A 13,683-nucleotide genomic window follows, 5' to 3' on the forward strand; every position below is an offset into this window, starting at 1 on the left:
AACTAAAAACAATACTGAGGTTTTTTGTTTTTTTTTTTTTCTGACTTATCAGATTTGTAAGCATTAAAAAGAATGCTAACACCCAGGGTTAAGTAAAGTGTGAAGAAGCTCTAAGTGCTAAGTCACGGGAGGATAGTTAACACATCTTTCTAGAGAGCAAATCGTGCCTACGTCTTGATCAATTCTATGTCTAGGAAATGTGGGCAACAAAACATCTGGATGGTATGCCTTGATGTATATACAAGGATACTCCTTGAAACACTGCTTCCTTTGTCGCTTTTCAATTTATCGTCTCTCAGCTCCAAGTTCACCCTTTTTTGACTGCTCTGTGAAAATGGATCTGGGTCCTTTAAATAATTTTTCCTTTGCCAGCTTTGGCGGTGGAGGAGGCTGCAGAGATACTGCGAGGGAAACGGGTTTTGCTTCCTGGCTCCAGTGCCCTCCTGACAGACTCCTGCCGTGCTGACAGCTCCTTTGGTGTGCAGTGGCCAACAGCACCCCAAGGGCAGCAACGTCTCCCAACACACCCCCTCCTTGGGCAGTTTTGGAATAGAGTGCCTCCAGTAAGACGCCTCCCTGTGCACTGTTTTCCCTAGTACCCTAAGGACCCATCTCCAGGCAGTGTCGCCAGCTCGGCCCCACAGCGACTTCTCTGAAATCCAGTGAACCCCAGCTGTGCCCTCTTCAACCTGATCTGCACCTCAACCCTGGGGGTACTGTTGTGGGCGCTCTGTCTCCACAGGGGAGTGACTACACCTTCTACCTGCTAGTTCTGTCTCTTTACTTCCTGCTGGCTAACCCCTCATTACTCTAACCCCCTGTTATAGTTAAATAATTCCATACACTACATTTTTCCATGTTCGAATTTCTTTCTCCTGATTGGACCCAGATGGATACATTTATAATAGTGAAAAATTAGAAACAACCTAATGCCCAAACACAGGGATTTGTTTAAAAACGGAGTATAGGGATTTCCCTGGCAGTCCAGTGGTTAGGACTCCACGCTTCCACTGCTGGGGGACCCGGGTTCAATCCCTGATCGGGGAACTCAGATCCCACTAAGCCATGCAGTGAGGCCAAAACAAACAAGTGAAACACAGAGTACAGCCATAGAGTAAAACACTATATGGCCGTGAAAAGTGATATTGTACAGGTATATTTTGATTTCAAAAGAAGTTCATGATACGTTATTGGGTTAAAAAAGAAAAGCAGAATACAAAACAATGTATAGTAAAATAGCATTTTTGCTTTTAAAAAATGTGTTACCTTTCTAAATGTTTGAAAATTTAAAGAGAAAAGAACTCAAGTTACTCAAGATCCTTTATTTAAAAAAATTTTTTTTTAAACTCTAGGCAGTCCCAATCTCTTTATAAGTACTTTTTCCCTTTGCTTGCAGGTGCATTGGAAAGAAGATTCCAAGGCTGAGTCTAACGATTCTTTCCACCAAGCACTCTGTTGGGTGAGGGTAACATGCCATTCGTGGCTCCACTTGTTTTTTTTTTTTTTTTTTTTTTTTTTAATGTCTGTTTCACATGAAGGGCTATCTACAAAAGCAGAAATCATAAAGGTCTTCTTGCCCCAGATCACATTAACAACATTTCCTTATATAATTTTTCCTAGTCTTTTTATGGAATTAAGCCATTATACAACTTGTTAATTCATCTGGAATTTATTTAAACTAATGGTGTGCGGTAAGGACCCCTTAGTAACGATTTTTGACACTACATGCTCTTTTAACTGTACAAATGAGCTGCTGTCTCTAGGGATCATTCCAAGGGACGATTTTATAGCAAAATCACTTTATAATGAGGTCCTTTTGGTCTTTAGTAACCACCTCTTGGATGGCCTCCAAGAAAAATCTATCATCAACCTAGTGCTGCTTTAGGATGACCGATGTTACAGTGAAATTCCAAATGCACCCCCCAAATAAACCATATATATTGTAGAACTGAGGGTCAAGTGTCAACGCAAATTAAAAGGTAAAACAATATAAAAAGAGAAAAGGAGATTCCTCTATGGTTTTCAATTAGGAAAAAAATCATTAAAATCCTGAAGTTGCTTTACCTAGTACAGACATAGATTATGAATGAAAAATACCTATGTTACTCTTTTCACTTAACCTTGACTCATTATCTGACTTAACTACCTAAAGGTTATCTTGCTAATGCAAAGCAGAAAGAGGGCTAAAAATTCTGCTCTACTCAAATCATTTCTATAAGAACTTAGTACCTCCTCACTATGTTTAAGTGCTACAATAAATTTTCATCCTATAATTCAGAAACACAGAAGGTCCAGATAACAGAGATGCTGCGTATGTAATAATAATATTGATGACTTGAGCTTCTACAAGTCTTTTTTAAAATTTTTACTGGACTATAGTTGATTTATAATGTTGTTAGTTTTTGTTGTACAGCAAAGTGAATCAGTTATGCATATACATATATCTACTCCTTTTTAGATTTTTTTCCCATATAGGTCATTACAGAGTATTGAGTAGAATTCCCTGTGCCATACAGTAGGTTGTTATTAGCTATCTATTTTATATACAGTAGTGTGTATATGTCAATCCCAATCTCCCAATTTATCGCTCCCTTTCCCCCTTGGTAACCATAAATTTGTTACAGTTTGTTATCTGTGACTATTTCTGTTTTGTAAATAAGTTCATTTGTACCATTTTCTGAGCTTCTACAAGTCTTAAAGCAGCATTTCTACGGGGAGGCAGTGTGGTCATCTTAGAGCCAGTGAACAAAATAAAATGCTGCTACTTGCAAAAATATCAACGATTATCAAGACCCATGCAGACAGCTACCCAGAACCATGTAAAACTACTATGATGTTGTAATCACAGCTCATTAATCTATCCTACCTTATTGACACCCTAAAGCATTATGATATCACAACAGATCATTTGCAACATACCATACTCTATTAATCATTCTTCAATTTTATAATGGTATTGACTTTAAAAACTGGATGACCATTGCACTACATAGAATAATGGCCCCCTAAAGATGTCCACATCCTAATCCCAGGAACCTGTGAATATATGACCTTACATGGCGAAAGAAACTTTGCAGATGTGATTAAGGGTAAGGAATTTGAGATGGGAGATGATTCTGGATTATCCAGGTGGGCCCGGTTTAATCACATGAGTCCTTAAAAACAGAGAATCTTTCCCAGCTGTGGTCAGAGGGAGGCATGAAGAAGGGTCAGAGAGATGCAACTTGCTGGCATTGAAGACTAAAGAAGGTGTCCAGGAGCCAAGAGATGTGGGTAGCCTCTAAAAGCTGGAAAAGGCAAGGGAATGAATTCTCCCCTGGAGCCTCCAGAAGAGAACCCAGCCCTGCCAACACCTTGATCGTAGCCCAGTAGCATCTGTACTGAACTTCTGAGCTACAGAACTATAAGATAATAAACTTGTATTTTAAGTCCCTAAGTCTGTGCTAATTTATTATAGCAGCAGTAGAAAACAAATACAATCATTTTTTGAAAAATCGCTTCAGAATAGTTAGGTGTTTGACTACTTCCTATCTTAAGACATGCAGAAAAACCATCTTCTAACTAAATACCATGTAATTGTGGGAGGACAATCTGGTGGCTGTAGATTAAAAATAAAGGGACAGTCATCATAATATATTCTTACCGAAAGTAACAGACGTCATTCTGATCAAGCCACTAAATCTAACTACCAATTTACAGAAAATATGTGGGACAGAGGAACACATTAAACAATGTGTGTGGATACAAATAGCAATTCTAGATAGTGGGAAACTATAGGGCAAATGTCCTTGTTTCGTCAAAGAAACAGCAAAGAAGAAAAGAGTTGGCAAAGGCACCTACCTACTAAAGAAACTTAAGGGACATAACAAATTAGTTGCAATGTACAGACCATATTCAGATCCTGAATTGAACAACCTGAAAAAAAAACCCATCATGGGACAATCAGGGAAATCAAATATCCAGTCGGTGTTCAGATTAAGAATTGTTAACTTATTAAGGGTAATAATGGCATGGTGGTTATGTTTCTGTTTTTTAAAAACAGTCCTTATCTTTTGCAGGCATGCTTTAGAGTTATATTCTGGAATATTCACCAATGAGACTGTACAATGTCTAGGATTTGCTTCAAAAACAATCCAGGGATGGGTAGGTGGGTAGACATATAGATGAGACGAGATGGGCTATGGGTTGATAATTGCTGAAACAAGTGATGGGTAAGACGGAATCATTATCTTACTTTCTCTACTTTCATATGTTTGAAGCTGTCAAAAGCACCAAGTTACCAACATTTTAACAAGTAAATAAAACCAAGGAACATTCTTAAGAACTGCAACCTCAGGCCCCCGACTGAGCACATGACAAGAGCCGCAAGGGCTGGGGCTGTGTCTTCCTTTCCTATGGTTTTGCCCAACTGGTTCAGAGCCCAACTGGTGGTACAGAGCAAGTATTTAATAAAGGTGTTTAAACGGGCCTAGTTTAAATGGAGGGTTTCTCCATTTGCTTTGGTGATCCACACCAAAGGAATGACCACAGAAGACCCTCTAGGTCTGTAGAAGGAAGAAATACAGTCTCTGCTACGTACATATGGAAGGACTTCTCGTTAATACTAGACAGCTCTCTGAGTTTAGGTAATAGAAAAAGTAGCTGATGCTGTGTTGTCCAGTGCCCAGAGAGGAGCGATGGAAATTCCCACATTTGATATATAGGAGCTCTCCTTGAAGAAGGGGAAGTAGATGAGGTCACACTGGGTAAAGATAATCACTACATTGGAAAGACTCTTAGAGCAAGTTCTAGGAACAGATGTTTTTAAGATCTGGGGGGAAGGAATCTTGGTGTAGGTGACAGCTGCAAGAAAGGTTATCTTGAAAAACCTGTGAGGTTATGATTGCAAGTGTTCAAAGATGAGTTGCTTAGATGTGCCAGGGTACAACACAGCCCAGCCGGCCACCTGCCCCAACGCTATTTCTATGAAAATACTTAGAGACCTAAGAACACAGAAACCCAGAACTAATGCACAACTTTCTGCTAGAATCCAGAAAGAACGTCTATAGACTATGGTAAGAATAGTTGGAGCTAATTAAGAAGCCCCAGCAACAGCGACCTCCTGGGTAGAGGTAGAGCAATCCTCCAATGTTTGCCACCTGCCATCTGACTCAGAAACAAGGGTCTATACTGACCAAAAAAGCACCTTCCCTTGTTTTAGTGCAGGGATTTTTTTTTTTTTTTTTTTTTTTTTGGCCGCAACGCACTGCTTACGGGATCTTAGTTCCCCGACCAGGGATCGAACCCAGGCCCCAGCAGTGGAAGCGCCAGGTCCTCACCACCGGACCGCCAGGGAATTCCCTCTCACAGGGATTTTTGAGGTGATCCAGTTATTGTCATCACCTCACCCATCTTCTGCTGAACGTCCATTCGCGCCTCAAATTATGGCTTAGGTAGCACAGAAGCTGAGGCCGGCTAACTGGCTGTAATGAGGCCTAGCTTCCGGGTCAGGGAAGGAAGGCATTCATTGCCTCGAGTCTAAGCTCTACCAAAAAACTGTTATTCAGGATGACTTTCCAAGTGTTTTCTAAAGGTCAACGAAAGTACAGAAAGGCTAACAGATTCCACAGGCAAAAGGAAGTTAGAAGCAACCCTTTGTGGTTGTGTATTTTTTTTCCAGTGTGGGACCTGGCCAGGAAGCAAAGCCATGGTAACCTCAGCGCATCACCAAGGTTCCTGGTGCAGAGAAAAGATTAATGAGGGTTTCGTGTAAAGATGACTTCCATTTTTGTGTTTATCCTTGAAAAACAGCTTGCTAAGAAATCAAGGCGGGGGGGGGGGGGATAGAGCATTTCAAAACACAAAGAGTAGAAAAACATCCTGACCTATAATATATGCTGCTCCTCTCCTCCATTCTTTTACCCCACCCCCACCGAACCCCAAAAGCCAGCCAGCTTCCAAAGGGGGGGCATCTCAATAAGGGTGCTCTCGGTTTTGGAGACAATACAAACACTTGCACGCAGTGTCCTCTGACACCTAGCCTACAGCAATCTCTGAATGAGGCACCTCCTCAGGGGTAGGGATAACTTTTCCTGACTGAAAACAGTTTTTCTTGGCAAAAAGCAACAATGCCCAGAAAATTCATTAGTATTGGCTAGTAAGACATTCCTTTCAGGAACCATGAATCCTGAAAAGTAAAATCTGCCTTGTTCTTAATTTCTTCACTTTACTTCAGAAAACGGGTGAAATATATAGAGTTAAAGTGACACGGGAGGAACAGTACTTCATTCACCAGATAATTTCACTGTGAAAAGGGAGTTCAAAACAGAGTTAGACTTCTGCTTCTGGCCAAGAGGGACTGACAGGCACCAGATTTACTTCTGGCCCCAAACAACTGGAAAACAAAACACAAAACCACAGGCAAAATATATAAAACAACAGTTTCAAGACACAGACATCAGGAAATGAAGGACAGTGGTCCCCGAGACATGGGAAACAGATGAGATAAGCTCTCTGCCCCACACCATCGCCTTGAGAGAGTTCCCAGGCTATGGTGTGGGGAAGCCAGATCCCAGGTAGAGCCCAGCAGTCTCCCCGAATTGAGAAGAATCCATAAAACAGGTCCAGGTGGCTACAGTACGTAGGGCACAGTACCAGAGAGCTGCACAGAGAGAAAATGCTGGATATTTGCACAGGGTCCACCCTGAGACTTCAGGTGAGTGTTGATCAGGGCACATGGGTGAGGAAATTAAGGCTGGGGAAAGAACCACCTGAAAGCCTTAGAAGGAATAACTCTCTGAGCTCACAGGAATTGCACACATAATTCCTACCCCTACCCACCAGGTCACCTCATAATTCAAAGGGCATCAGAGAGGGTATGCAGAATGGCTCTGGCACAGGAGTGAGGGAAATCACCTCTTGACTGGAGTCTGCAAACATTTTCTACAAAGGGCCAGATAGCAAATATTTCAGGCTTTCTGGTTCATATGGTCTCCACTGCAGCTACCCAACCCTGCCATTGTCACAGGAAAGCATCCATAACTAATAAACAAATGAACGAGCATGGTTGTGTTTCCATAAAACTTTATTTATGGACACTAAACTTTGAATATTATACAGCCTTTACAAGTCATGAAATATTGACTCTTTTCAACCATTTAAAAATGGAAAAGCCATTTTTACCTTGCAGACCATACAAAAACAGGTGGTGGGCCAGATGTGGCCCATAGGTCATGGTTTGCTGACCCTTACTCTAAAATAAACACTGCTCTGGTCCACCTGACAAAGCAAGACCCAAATAACTGCATCCCAGCAAAAAAAAAAAACAAAAAAAAAAACTCAAGAATATTTTTAGAAAGAAATATCTAAGTAACTGAACAAAGAAAAACTCACATCTGGCTTTCAAATGAATATTTCCTCCATAAGATTAGAAACAAGGCAAGAATGTCTGCTCTCATAATTCCTACATTGTATTGGAGGTTGTAGCAAGTGTAATAAGGCAAGAAAGAAAAATAAAAGGCATCTAGATTGAAATGAAGAAGTAAAACTACACCAATTAAAAGACAAAGACAGAGTGGATCAAAACACAAGAGTCAACTATATGTGGTCTATAAGAACCTCACTTTGAATGTAAAGAAATATATGGATTAAAAGTAAATGGATGGAGTGGGAGCGAAACCAACACCTGCCTTCGAGCAGCAGCTGTGCCGCGGCCGCCGAGGGTTTCTGTGCCCAGGGCTGCTCCCACCAGTCTACAGCACAGGGCGTATCTTTGCAAACCTCTTCCAAGGGCCTTTTTGGCAAAAAAGAAACACCCATTCTCATCGTGGGCCTAGATGCTGCAGGAAAGACCACCATCCCGTACAAAGTGAAGCCGGGTGAAATCGTGACCACCACGCCCACTACAGGCTTCAACGTGGAAACCGTGGAATACAAGCACATCAGCTTCACTGTGTGGGACGTGGGCGGCCAGGGCAAGAGCCAGCCTCTGTGTGCCACTACTTCCAGAACACACAAGGTCTCACCTTTGTGGTGCACAGCAAAGACAGAGAGCGTGTGAATGAGGCCCGAGAGGAGCTTATGAGGATGCTGGCAGACGACGAGCTCAGGGACACTGTTCTGCTCATGCTGGCTAACAAACAGGACCTCCCCAATGCCACGAATGCAGCGGAGGTCACGGACAAGCTGGGTCTACACTCTGAGGCACAGGAACTGGTACATTCAGGCCACCCGTGCCACCAGCAGGGATGGGCTCTATGAGGGACTGGACCGGCTGTCCGATCGGCTCCAGAACCAGAAGTGAGCTGGACTCCTCTCTCCTCCCCATTCACTCCCTCCTCCTACCCTCGCTTTACTCTCATGTGGCAAATGCGCCCCTGGGGTGTGAGTGCCAGAAGCTGTCTCCATGGTTGGTCACAGTGTGCTTCACCAGGCTGTAAATGTGCAGACGCTGCCTGCAACTGGGTTTTTATTTAATGTAAATAGTTTTTGTTTCCAATGAGGCAGCTTCTGGTACTCCTATGCAATAGTACTCAGCTTTTTTTTGTAAAAAGAAATCCAACCCACTGTTTAGTACTGAGAAGGGATCTTAGGCACACAGGTCATCCAGGAGTCGCCGTTTCGGATGAGCCGGGTGCTCCTCCTCTTGGGCTTTAGATCTGTGTTGAGATCCATTCTGGTGGTTGGTTTTTAACCCAAACTCGGTGCATTTTTTTAAAATAGTTACAAGATAAGGAGAACACTTGAACACACAGAAGGGAGAAATGTGCCTAGTGTAGGTTCTGCAGTAATGGCCTGAATTCAGTCCACCGGTGGTCTACCTCCTGTTGGGAATGTGAAATGGGGCAGAACCAGCCATGATCCATTCTGCATGGTCACAGTAAGGTCCCTGTGATTTGCTCTGTCTCGGGTCATCCCACACCACATAGCACTTGTGCTTACATGGCCGCCCGGGAGATGGGCTGGAGGCTGCACCCACTGCTGTCAGACCCCTTGGAGGAACCCCAGCTTTTCTTGGGTCAGCATGGGCACTTTGTTTGGAACGCTCTGTTTGGAGCAGGAGCCCTGCAGTCTCCTTGCTTGCCTGCTCCGAACCTCTTACTGCTTTCAATACACAATTAGTAATCAGTTTTGTACACTTGTTTTCAGTTTTCATTTCGACAGACAAGCACTGTAATTACAGCTATTAGAATAAAATCTCTTAACTATTAAAAAAAAAAAGTGGATGGAGAAAGATAAACCATACTAACAGTCATCAAAAGAAAGCAGGAGTTGTCATATTAATTTCAGACAGAGCAGACTTCAAAGCAAGTAAAGTTATCAGGGGTAAAGATTATTACATAATGATAAGGGGGTCAATTCTCCAAAATGACATAACAATCCTTAATGTGTGTGCACCTAACAGAGCAAACTACATGAGATGAAAAACAGAGAGATGCAAGGAGGAAGAGATAAATCCACTATCATAGTTGGAGACTTCTACATCCCTCTATCAGAAATGGACACATCTAGCAGGCATAGTTAAACTCAACACCACTATCAATCAACTGGATGTAATGGACATCTACAGACTGTTTTATCCAACAACAGCAGAATACACATTTTTCTCAAGCTCACATGGAACATTCACCAAGATAGACCACATTCTTGGCCATAAAACATACTTTAATAAATTTAAAAGAACAGAAATCATACAGTTCTGCTCTTGGAATACAATGGAATTGAACTAGAAATCAACAACAGAAAGATAGCTGGAAAATCCCCAAATATGTAGACATTAAACAATATATTTCTAAATAACACATGATCAAAGAAGTCTCAAAAGAACTTTAAAAATATTTTGAACTAAATGAAAATGAAAACACAACTTACCAAAATTTATGATACAACAAAAGCACTGCATAGAGGAGAATTTATAGCAGCAAATGCATATATTAGACAAGAAGAAAGATCTAAGATCAATAGTCTAAGTTTCCACCTCAGGAAACTAGAAAAAGAAGAGCAAATTAAATCCAAAATAAGCAGAAGGAAAGAAATATTAAGAATTAGAGCAGAAATCAATGACACTGAAAACAGGAAATCAAGAGAGAAAAAAATCAATGAGGGCTTCCCTGGTGGCACAGTGGTTGAGAGTCTGCCTGCAAATGCAGGGGACACGGGTTTGAGCCCTGGTCCGGGAAGATCCCACATGCCGCAGAGCAAATAGGCCCGTGAGCCACAACTACTGAGCCTGCACGTCTGGAGCCTGTGCTCCGCAACAAGAGAGGCCGCGATAGTGAGAGGCCCACGCACCGCGATGACGAGTGGCCCCCGCTTGCCGCAACTAGAGAAAGGCCTCGCACAGAAACGAAGATCCAACACAGCCAAAAATAAATAAATAAATAATCAATCAATCAATGAATGAAACCAAAGCTGGTTCTCTGAAAAGATCAATAAGTTCAATAAGCCTCTAGTCAGGCCAACTATGAAAAAAAAGAAAGGACACAAACAACTAATATCAGAAATGAAAAAGTAAGCTGAAACACATCATTGTAAATAGTAGTGATGTCCACTTTTTCATTTCTGGCAACTCTTTAAAATTAATTTTTATTGGAGAAGAGTTGATTTAAAATGATTTCCTGGATACACCAGGAAACTCAGACACCAGCATCTCCACCACTTGTGGGGGCAGTGGGGCGGGGGGCGGGGGTGTTTGTCTACAGAGAAGCTCCCTGGAGGATGCAACAGAAACAGTACCATAAAATTTACAGTAAAATAGGAACAGAGGCAGCCAGTTGATTTTGCACAGGTATATGCAAGCACTTCAAACCATCCACTCTTCTTGAACCCTGGCATGCCAACTGTCCATCACAGCACCTTTAAAAACACAGGCACAAACATCACGAGTGTTTGCCCATAGGGCTGTGTGGTTCTGGATTTTATGAGAAAGCCATCTTTAATATACAGGGTTATAAAACGTTGCCAGGTTATAGACTTACAGATTTCCTTTTTATACAAGTTCAAATGCTGCAACCATGACAAATCAGTGTCATTAGGGCATCCTCATGTCTCCACAATCATCTCATCAAAATTGCACCACATCAAAGGAGTTTCCCCATCAACCATCAGCTATGACATGTGGTGCTTTTTAGGATACAGATGCATTGTTTATGAACAGCTAATGGGTGAAACCACAGACCAACACATAGGATTTCAGGATAAACAAGAAAAATCACATGATCATATCACCAGATGCAGAAAACATATCAGACAAAATCCAACGTCCGTCAGTAATAAAAACTCTCAGTAAACTAGGAATACAGAGGAAGTTCCTCAACTTCATATCTACAAAACCCCCACAGCTGGACTTCCCTTGTGGCACAGTGGTTAAGAATCCGCCTACCAATGCAGGGGACACGGGTTCAAGCCCTGGTCCGGGAAGATCCCACATGCCGCGGAGCAACTAAGCCTGTGCACCACAACTACTGAGCCTGCGCTCTAGAGCCTGTGAGCCACAACTACTGAGCCCTCACGCCACAACTACTGAAGCCCACGTGCCTAGAGCCCACGATCCACAAGAAGCCACTTCAATGAGAAGCACGCACACTGCAACGAAGAGTAGCCCCCACTCGCGCCACAACTAGAGAAAGCCCGTGCACAGCAACAAAGACCCAATGCAGCCCAAAAAAAAAAAAAAAAAAAAAAACCAACCCCACAGCTAACAACATACTTAATGATATGAAACTCAAAGCTTTCCCACTAAGGTCAGGTAAAAGACAAGGATGTCCCTTCTCGTCACTTCTTTCCAGCATTGTACTAGAAGTTCTAGCTAATGCAATCTAAAAAGAAAAGGCATACAGATTGGGAAAAAAGACAGAAAACTTCATTTACAGGTTATATGATCACCTAAGTAAAAAATCCAAAAGAACTGACAAATCTCCAGGAACTAAAACGCCATTATAGCAAGGTTGCAGGATACAAGGCTAATATACAAAAGTCAATCTCTTCCCTATATACCAGCAGTGAATGGGTGGAATTTGAAATTAAAAACACAATACCACTTACATTAGCACCCCCAAAAGTGAAACACTTAGGTATAAATCAAACAAAATATGTACAAGATCTAAATGAAAAAAACTACAAAACTGATGAATGGAAGCAAAGAAGAACTAGATAAATAGAGAAATATTCCATATTCATGGATAGAAAGACTCAATATTGTCAAGGTATCAGTTCTTCCCAATTTGATCTATAGACTCAACACAATTTCAATCAAAATCCCAGCAAGTTATTTTGTGGATATCAACAAACTGATCCTAAAATTGATATGGAGAGACAAAAGACCCAGAAGAGCTTACACAATATTGAAGAAGAACAAAGTTAGAAGACTGACACTACTCGACTTCAAGATTTACTATAAAGCTATAGTAATCAAAACAGTGTGGTACTGGTCAATGGAACAGAACAGAGAGCCGAGAAACAGACCCTTATAAATACAGTCAACAATCTTTGATAAAACAGCAAAGAAAATACAATGAAGTAAAGACAGTCTTTCAACAAATGGTGCTGGAACAACTTGACATTCACACGCGAAAAAATGAATCTAGACCCTACATTCTTGACAAAAATTCAAAATAATCATAAATCTAAATGTAAAACAAACCTATAAAACTACTAGAAGATTACATAGGAGAGAACCTAGATGACCTTGAGTATGGCAATGACTTTTTTCTTATCACTTCATTCCTTCTTCATGCTCTTTTATGTAGAAAGTTTCTAATCTATGTTATTTTCCTTCTCTCTAAATAACCTTTGAACCATTTTTGCAAGGCAGGTTTACTGGCAAATTTCCTCAATTTTCATATGTCTAAGAAAGTATTTCTCCTCCAGTTATGAGGGATAATTTCACAAGGTACAGAATTCTAGATTGGTGAGATTGTTTGTTTTGGAGGGTTTTTTTGGCAACGCTTTAAAGATTTCATTCCACTTTCTTCTTGCTTGCATGGCTTCTGAGAAGTCAGATGTCATTTTTACATTTGTTCTCCTAGAAGTGAGGGGTTCTTTTTTGTTTTGTGTTGTTTTACTTCTAGATTCTTTTGGATTTTTTTTTATCTTTGTGATTTTCTGTACTTTGAAAATGATATGCCTAGGTGTAATTTTTTTGGTATTTATCCTGCTTGGTGTTCTGAGCTTCCTAACTCTGTGGTTTGGTGTCTGCCATTAACCTGGGGGAAATTCTCAGCCACTTTTTCAAATATTTTTTGTTTTTTTTCTCTCTCTTCTCCTTCTGGTATTCCCATTACACATCTGCTACACCTTTTGCAGTTGTCCCAATGTCCTTGGATATTTTGTTCTGTTTTATATCAATCTTTGTTCTTATTGCTTTTCACTTTTTGAGGTTTCTATTGAGATATCCTCAAGCTCAGAGATTCTTTCCTCAGCCATGTCTAGTCTACTAATAAGACCATCAAAGGGATTCTTCATTTCTGTTACAGTGTTTTTGACCTCTAGCATTTCTTTTTGGCTCCTTCTCTCTACTTCCATTACCCATCTGTTCTTCAATGCTATCTACTACTTTATCTATCAGAATCCTGAGCATCTTAATCATTGTTTTAAATTCCTGGTCTGATAATTCCAACATTCCTGGCATGTCTGGATCTGATGCTTGCTCTGTCTCCTCAAATTATGTTTTTTTGCCTTTTGGTGTGCCTTGTAATTTCTTCTTAT

At 41.1% G+C, this 13,683-nt stretch overlaps 1 protein-coding gene and 1 pseudogene across 1 annotated transcript in view; one reads left to right on the forward strand and one right to left on the reverse strand.

Annotated features, from left to right (window-relative positions):
- The window catches only part of STX8 (syntaxin 8), a 248,120-nt gene that overhangs the window by 183,410 nt on the left and 51,027 nt on the right, over positions 1-13,683 (reverse strand). The gene's annotated exons all lie outside the window — the stretch shown is intronic.
- On the forward strand, positions 7,636-8,281 carry LOC132355824 (ADP-ribosylation factor 1-like; annotated as a pseudogene).

Source organism: Balaenoptera ricei, chromosome 20 (assembly GCF_028023285.1).
Source record: "Balaenoptera ricei isolate mBalRic1 chromosome 20, mBalRic1.hap2, whole genome shotgun sequence".
Lineage (NCBI taxonomy): Eukaryota > Metazoa > Chordata > Mammalia > Artiodactyla > Balaenopteridae > Balaenoptera > Balaenoptera ricei.